The 6,352-nt window shown below is 38.3% G+C and overlaps 1 pseudogene; it reads right to left on the minus strand.

The window, feature by feature from the left end:
- LOC114038891 overlaps nt 1–6,129 on the minus strand; it is a 17,174-nt pseudogene extending 11,045 nt beyond the window's left edge.
- Nucleotides 6,130–6,352: the final 223 nt, after the last annotated feature.

A 6,352-nucleotide genomic window follows, 5' to 3' on the forward strand; every position in this document is an offset into this window, starting at 1 on the left:
TAGATAGATAGATAGATAGATAGATAGATAGATAGATAGATAGATAGATAGAAATAGGTAACAATTAATAACAGGGAAGACACTAGAATTAAGAGGGGCTGCGGAAGTCTTCCTGTAGAAAATGGGATTTTAGTTAGGACTTAAGGAAGTCAGGGAGTGGAGGAGAAAGAGCATTCCAGTCATGGAGGACTGCTGAGAAAATGTCCAGAGATGAGAGATGGGCAGCCAAGAGGACAGTGTCACTGGATTGAAGTATACATATTGGGGAGGAAGTTGTAACAAGACTTGAAAGGTAGGAGAAGGCCAAGTTATAAAGAGTTTTGAATGCCAAACAAAGCATTTTGTATGTTATCCTAGAGGCAATAGGGAGTCATTGGTGTTTATTGAGTAGAGGGGAGACATGATCAGACCTGCATTTTAGGAAAATCATTTTAATGGCTGAATAGAGGATGGATTGAAGTGGGGAGACATTTGAGACCCATCAGCCAGCTATTGCAATAATCCAGGTGTAAGGTGATGAGGGCCAGCACTAGAGTGGTGGCAGTGACAGAGGAGAGAAGGGGGTGTATCTGAGAGATGTGGCAAACCCTAAATGCTTATCCCCTGCCCATTCTTCCTAGGTTCAAATCATGTCTCTGTTACTGACTCCTTGGATGACTTTTGGCAAGTTATACAACCTCCCCAAGCTTCTTTTCTCATTTGTAAAATGAAAGGATTGGGTTGGATGGCCCTTCACATTCCTTCCAACTTTAGATCTATGATCCTGTAATGCTAAAAACTCTTCTAAGAATAAAATACCAAATGCTTAGATTTGTCTCTAAGCTCTTCTACACTTTGACTCAAATCGATCTTTCCAGACTGACTTTCTTCCCCTTAATGCAACTCTTCATTCTAGCTAAGCTATCCCTTAATCTTTAAATTTCCTCTCTCGTCTTCATGTATTCATACTGGTTATCCCCTTTGAGAATATGAATATAACACCCCAAAGCTGTTGAGGGCCAGGATTCTTAAGTAATGTCCACTAGGACACATGAAGAGATAATTCTCAAACAGAATTTTTTGGGAATTGTTAAGGATGAGAATATCAGGAAAATACCTGGTCCAGCAAAAACATAAAAATTGATCAAAGATAACTCCTATGCAATAAAAGTAAAACCTTTGGCAATAATTCTGAAAAGGTGAACACATAATTATTTCTGAAAGGAGAATTGCAGTGGATTATGTCTTATGGGCCCAATTGTGTCTATCTTGATACGAAGCTCTTCAGACTTCTCAAAACCAAACACAGAAAATCAGAGGGAAATGGAGAGAAATAGAGAGCAATTTCTGCCAGCCAGAAGAAGTTGAAGGAAAAGGAGGATGGAGCCAAGAATCTCCAACTCTGTTTTCTTTCAAATAAAGGGAAAAAAATAGTAAATAGAAAGAACTAATAGCTACTGCTCCCATCATGACCAAGTAGAAAGAGAAACAGGAAAGCAGTGCAAAGGAGCATGTTGTCTCTTGCCTGTCAGGGAGGAAATGGGGGGGGGGGGGAAGAGAGTTAGAGCAAGGGACCTCATATCAACAGGAAGGAAAAGAGAAAAAGGCACAGAACCAAGAAGTCTCTAGCAGGTAGACAGTGAGAAAGGAAAAAGGAACACTCAGAGCATGGTTTCTTAGATGAAGGAGAAGAGAGAGACAAAGAAAGATGTCAACATATGTCTCTTTAAAAGGGAAAATTTTCTTTTGAATCAAGAGAACGTTGACTTATCAGTCATCCAACAAAGCATTTATTAGGCACTTACTATGTGCCAGAAAGCTGCTCCACACCTAAGACCATGCTAAGGAGTTTCTAACAAACAGAAAGCTGCTCAGTCAGTCTAGTCACCTGCCTCATGATGGGGTCTGCTTCCCTGAGATCTATTGTTCTGTCTGGAACCAAGTAGAAGAGGACGAAGAAGTTATTCTGCCAATATTCCAAACAGATGATGACTTAAAATATTCTGAAGGATGATTGAGTAGGCAGGTTCCTGATACCTGGGATGAACCCCCTCCTCATACATGTTTTTTTTTTTCTCAATCCTTTATCTTTCTTCAAGACTCAGCTCAAATTCTGATTGTTCCAAGTAGATTTCACTGATTGCCCCCAGCTGTCAATATTTTCTTCCCTCCCCAAATTTTCCTAGAACATTTTGTCTGAGTCTATCCACCACCTACCTTATATTACACGCATCTGAGTACATATTGTGTCAGCCCAGGAAACTGTAAACTTCTTGAGGACAGTGTCAAATTTTATCTTTTTATCCTTAGCTCCTATCATAGTGTCTTTTACTTAATAAATAGGGACTAATGAATGAATATGAACCACATTTTTTTTACTTATGAAAATGCCTTCTCATACTTACCAAGATATTTTACATAATAATAATGATACTCATCTATAAATGTGCATTTGGAGACTAGAATGGAATGTATTCCTTCTGCTTTGAAAAATGTGTATCAAAAGATGCATATGAATATTTTTCAAAAAGAAATGTGAAAGCATTGAGAAGAATAAAATAGTATTTAGATAGACCATTATAAAATAAAATCAGCAGTTCCCCGATGAAAATTAAATATTGCTTGGAACAGTATGCCCCTATATTGTGCCTTTGGAAAAGGAATGCCAATGAGAAACTTAGAAATGCAATGACAAGATAAAACCCAAGAAAATAAGCTCCTTATCAGTCTTGGTGAGTGTATGATATATGATCAGCCTCATTTGCATATCATGAGTATTAATTCCAGAACACATTATGAGTGAGGAAACTTCGGAGAAGATAATTCATTGAAATTCTGGACACGCATACCTAACTTATGCTGGGCATTTATATATTCTTTATGTTATTTCTCCCTTGGAACCTATGCCTCCTTTATGTGAAAACCTTAGTTTTCAATTCCATACTCACTTCAATGCTGATTGCTTACTGATCATTCACTTATCATTCACTGATCCCTCACTGATTGCTGATTGTTCACTGATCACTCATTAGTTTTTCCTCAACTTCCCTCACACTTTATTCCTTTTCCCCCCTACCTTCAACATGTATCTACTGTCCTACTCATGTTCTTGTCAGTTCACAATGTTTTCTTTTTTCTCTTAATTCATTCTAATAGAGTTATCTTTCCCAGAGCAAGGGCTATCTTCAACCTTTCTTTGTATCTCCAGTATTTAAACCGGTGCCTGGCACGTAGTGTTTATTGGCTTGACTAAAATGCATTAAGCATCTACTAGGTGCAAGACATTCTCCAGTCTCTCCGTTCTTCTCTTGCCTCTTTTCCACATTCCCACAAAGCACATCTTGACATGAAAATAAACTTATAATAAAGATCTTCTTTGCTGATTTCCAATTCTTCATCACTTACTCTGTGCTTGGGAATTAACATCAAATATTTTCTGACCCTCTTTATCTTTATATATTTAATGGAATATAGCATTATATGGTATCTCCCTTGACCAGAACAGATGGAATTTACTCCTGAATATACATTTGGTCAACACTATATACATGCCCACACTACCACATAGTATAACTACCCCACCCTCCTGTTGTCATGGTACCTCCTACCCTACAAGAACAATGGACATAGTCTGGAAGATGGGCCTCCCCCTCTCCTGGTACGAATGTACACACAATTGAAATGATGGCTATGGTACTGCTCCCCTCCCCCCAAAAAAATCCTGTATTTGCCCCAGGTTAAAAAAAATTCTAGTTTTGGCCCTGAGAATAAAACAACTTCTATCATATTACCTGTTTCTAAAAATAAAGAAATATGGTAAGCTACTAAGATCTTTCTATATGGAAAATATATCATCCCTAAATCAAATAATAATGAGGCTAAAGAAGAAAACTATAAAACTATTGTTAGCAAATTTACACAAGATAATAAAGTATTTGCAAATAGAATATAGCAGTGCCTTAAAAACCCTGAATGACTAAGTCAAATTTACAAATGGAATGCAAAGTTAGTTTAACACCAAGAAAAATATCAATACAATATATCTGAACAAAAATAATATATACATGATTATATCATTAGATGCAAAGAAAAACTTCAACAAACTGTCACTGTTTATATTGAAAACATTTTAAAATGTAGAAATTTAATAATCTTTTTATAATATTATAAAAAGTATGTATTCGAAACCACAAGTTAGTATTACTATATGTGCAATGGGGAAACATTGGGAGTATTTCTGTTAAAAGCTGGTATTAAGATTGGGATTGAATTCCAGCCTCACTGCTCCTATTAAACATAGTTTTAGAAATCTTAGAATGGAAGAGGATTGAAAAGAAATCAAAAGAATGCATATGGGCAATAGAGAAGTAAATATATTTATTTTGCATAATATATGCATGTGTTCATAGGCATGTAAAATATACATGCATGCACATACACATGGAACAGTGTACATTTTAAGTATGTGTACATGCGTGTGCATGATGTCTTCGCCCTCCCCCCCAATAGAATGTAAACCATTTGAGAGCAAGGGCTATTTCATTTTGTATCTCTTTGTATCTTTAGAACCTGGCCCTGTGCCTAGCTTATGACAAGTGCTTAATAAATGTTTGTTCCTCTCTCCATAATCAATTAAGAAACTATACAAAGCAGAAGTCCTATATTTTTCATCCACTTGTAAAATGCCTCTTCTTTGGAAGAATAAATTTCTTAAAATGCAAAAAGGCAATTAAAACCGCTAGAAAAAATTGCATTGCAAGGTTACAATTATCCAACAAACATTTGGGCCAAGGCTTCATTCTGCCATTCATCAAAGGATCACAAAGCTTTTTGCCTATAAGCTTCCTCAAACAAGATACTCCATCTCTCTGCTCCGGTGTTTTCATTGGCTGTCCACCGTGACTAGAATGCTCTCCCTTCTTGTCTCTGCTCCCTAGTATAGATTCCTAGGCTTCCTTTGAGTCTCGGCTAAAATTTCACCTTTACCAGTCACTCTTAATTTAAGTTCCTTTCCTCTTTTGATTATTTTTTATCTATCCTGTATATAGCTGGTTTATATATAATTGTTTGCATGTTGTTCCTCCTGCCCTGGACTGTGGACTCCTAAAGGGCAGGGACTTTCTTTTACCTTTCTTTGTATCTCCAGCATTTAGCATAGTGCCTGGGATGTAGTTGGTGCTTAATAAATGCACCAACAATCAGACTGACTTCATTCACATTGCTTCACATAACATAAAGAAAGAAAGGAATAGGGATCATTGTACCCATTTTCCAGCTAGGAAGACCTTAAAAATTTCAGAAGTTCAATACAGAACCATAGTACCTAATCACTGATTTTTTTATAGGATACAATGGAGAATGAACTCAGTGGACAAAAAGTATAATGATGTATAAGGATCACAATTCCATGACCTGAGTTATTCCCTGAACCAGGTGTCTTGCCATATCTCACCTGTGAGATGCAAATTATTCACCTTGGGAGCACTTCTCTCCCAAATCTGGATCTATTAGAGGGTATACTGGTGCACAAGAGACCGTCCTTAAAAATCAACAGACTTGGGGTAAGAACAAAGCAGTAGACAACAGCAAACAATTCGGTTTGAAAGCAACAGAGAATTGAGATGAGGGAAGGAAAATATGACTAGGACAGGGAGCAAAGTCAGATGTCGGAGAACTAAGGATGGAGCCTGGGATAGAGGAGACTAGTCACAGAACTGAAAGAAAACAAATTATATCAGAGACTTAGTGAGGGAGAGAAAGGAAAGAGGAAAGGAGAGGAAAAGAGCATACAGGTGAATTGGAAAGCTTTAGGCCCAGCCCTTCCCAGCCCATTCCTCATTCCACTCCATGCCAAACCAAATTTCCAGGCAGCCAGAAATTCTGGGGTTGTGAGGGAAGAATGAGCTGTTCTCCCAACACACAGCTCTTGGACTTAAAATACAAGTTTTAGACACCACAGGTAAGTAAGGACCCAACTCATGGCATCCTTCCAAGGTACACAGTCTTTGCTCTGAAGACAGAATTGCCTTTTCCCTTCAAGTCACAGATGCCCGTACGGAGAGCACCTGCCAAGATCTTCAGGCTCTGCTTTTCCTTCTCTCTCTCCCTCTCCTGGAGATCTTTCAAGAAGCAGACTGCGGAAATTTGCATCACATGTCCCAGCTGTCCTTAAGGAAATGCCTGGAAGCTAAACAGAGAGAACCCCCATCCAAACCCCAAGACTTAGCAGGAGGCGCTGACTCAGTTGGAAGACATAGCACTCAGGCAAGGGTGCGGGGATGAGGAAAGAGCCAAATGGGACTGATGTATCAGGAACTTCAGGGGAGGAAGCAGACTCATCCAAGGCGCTTCCACAGGAAATGTGAGAAAATGT

This window comes from Vombatus ursinus, unplaced genomic scaffold (genome assembly GCF_900497805.2).
Source record: "Vombatus ursinus unplaced genomic scaffold, bare-nosed wombat genome assembly UNPS02011431.1, whole genome shotgun sequence".
NCBI lineage: Eukaryota > Metazoa > Chordata > Mammalia > Diprotodontia > Vombatidae > Vombatus > Vombatus ursinus.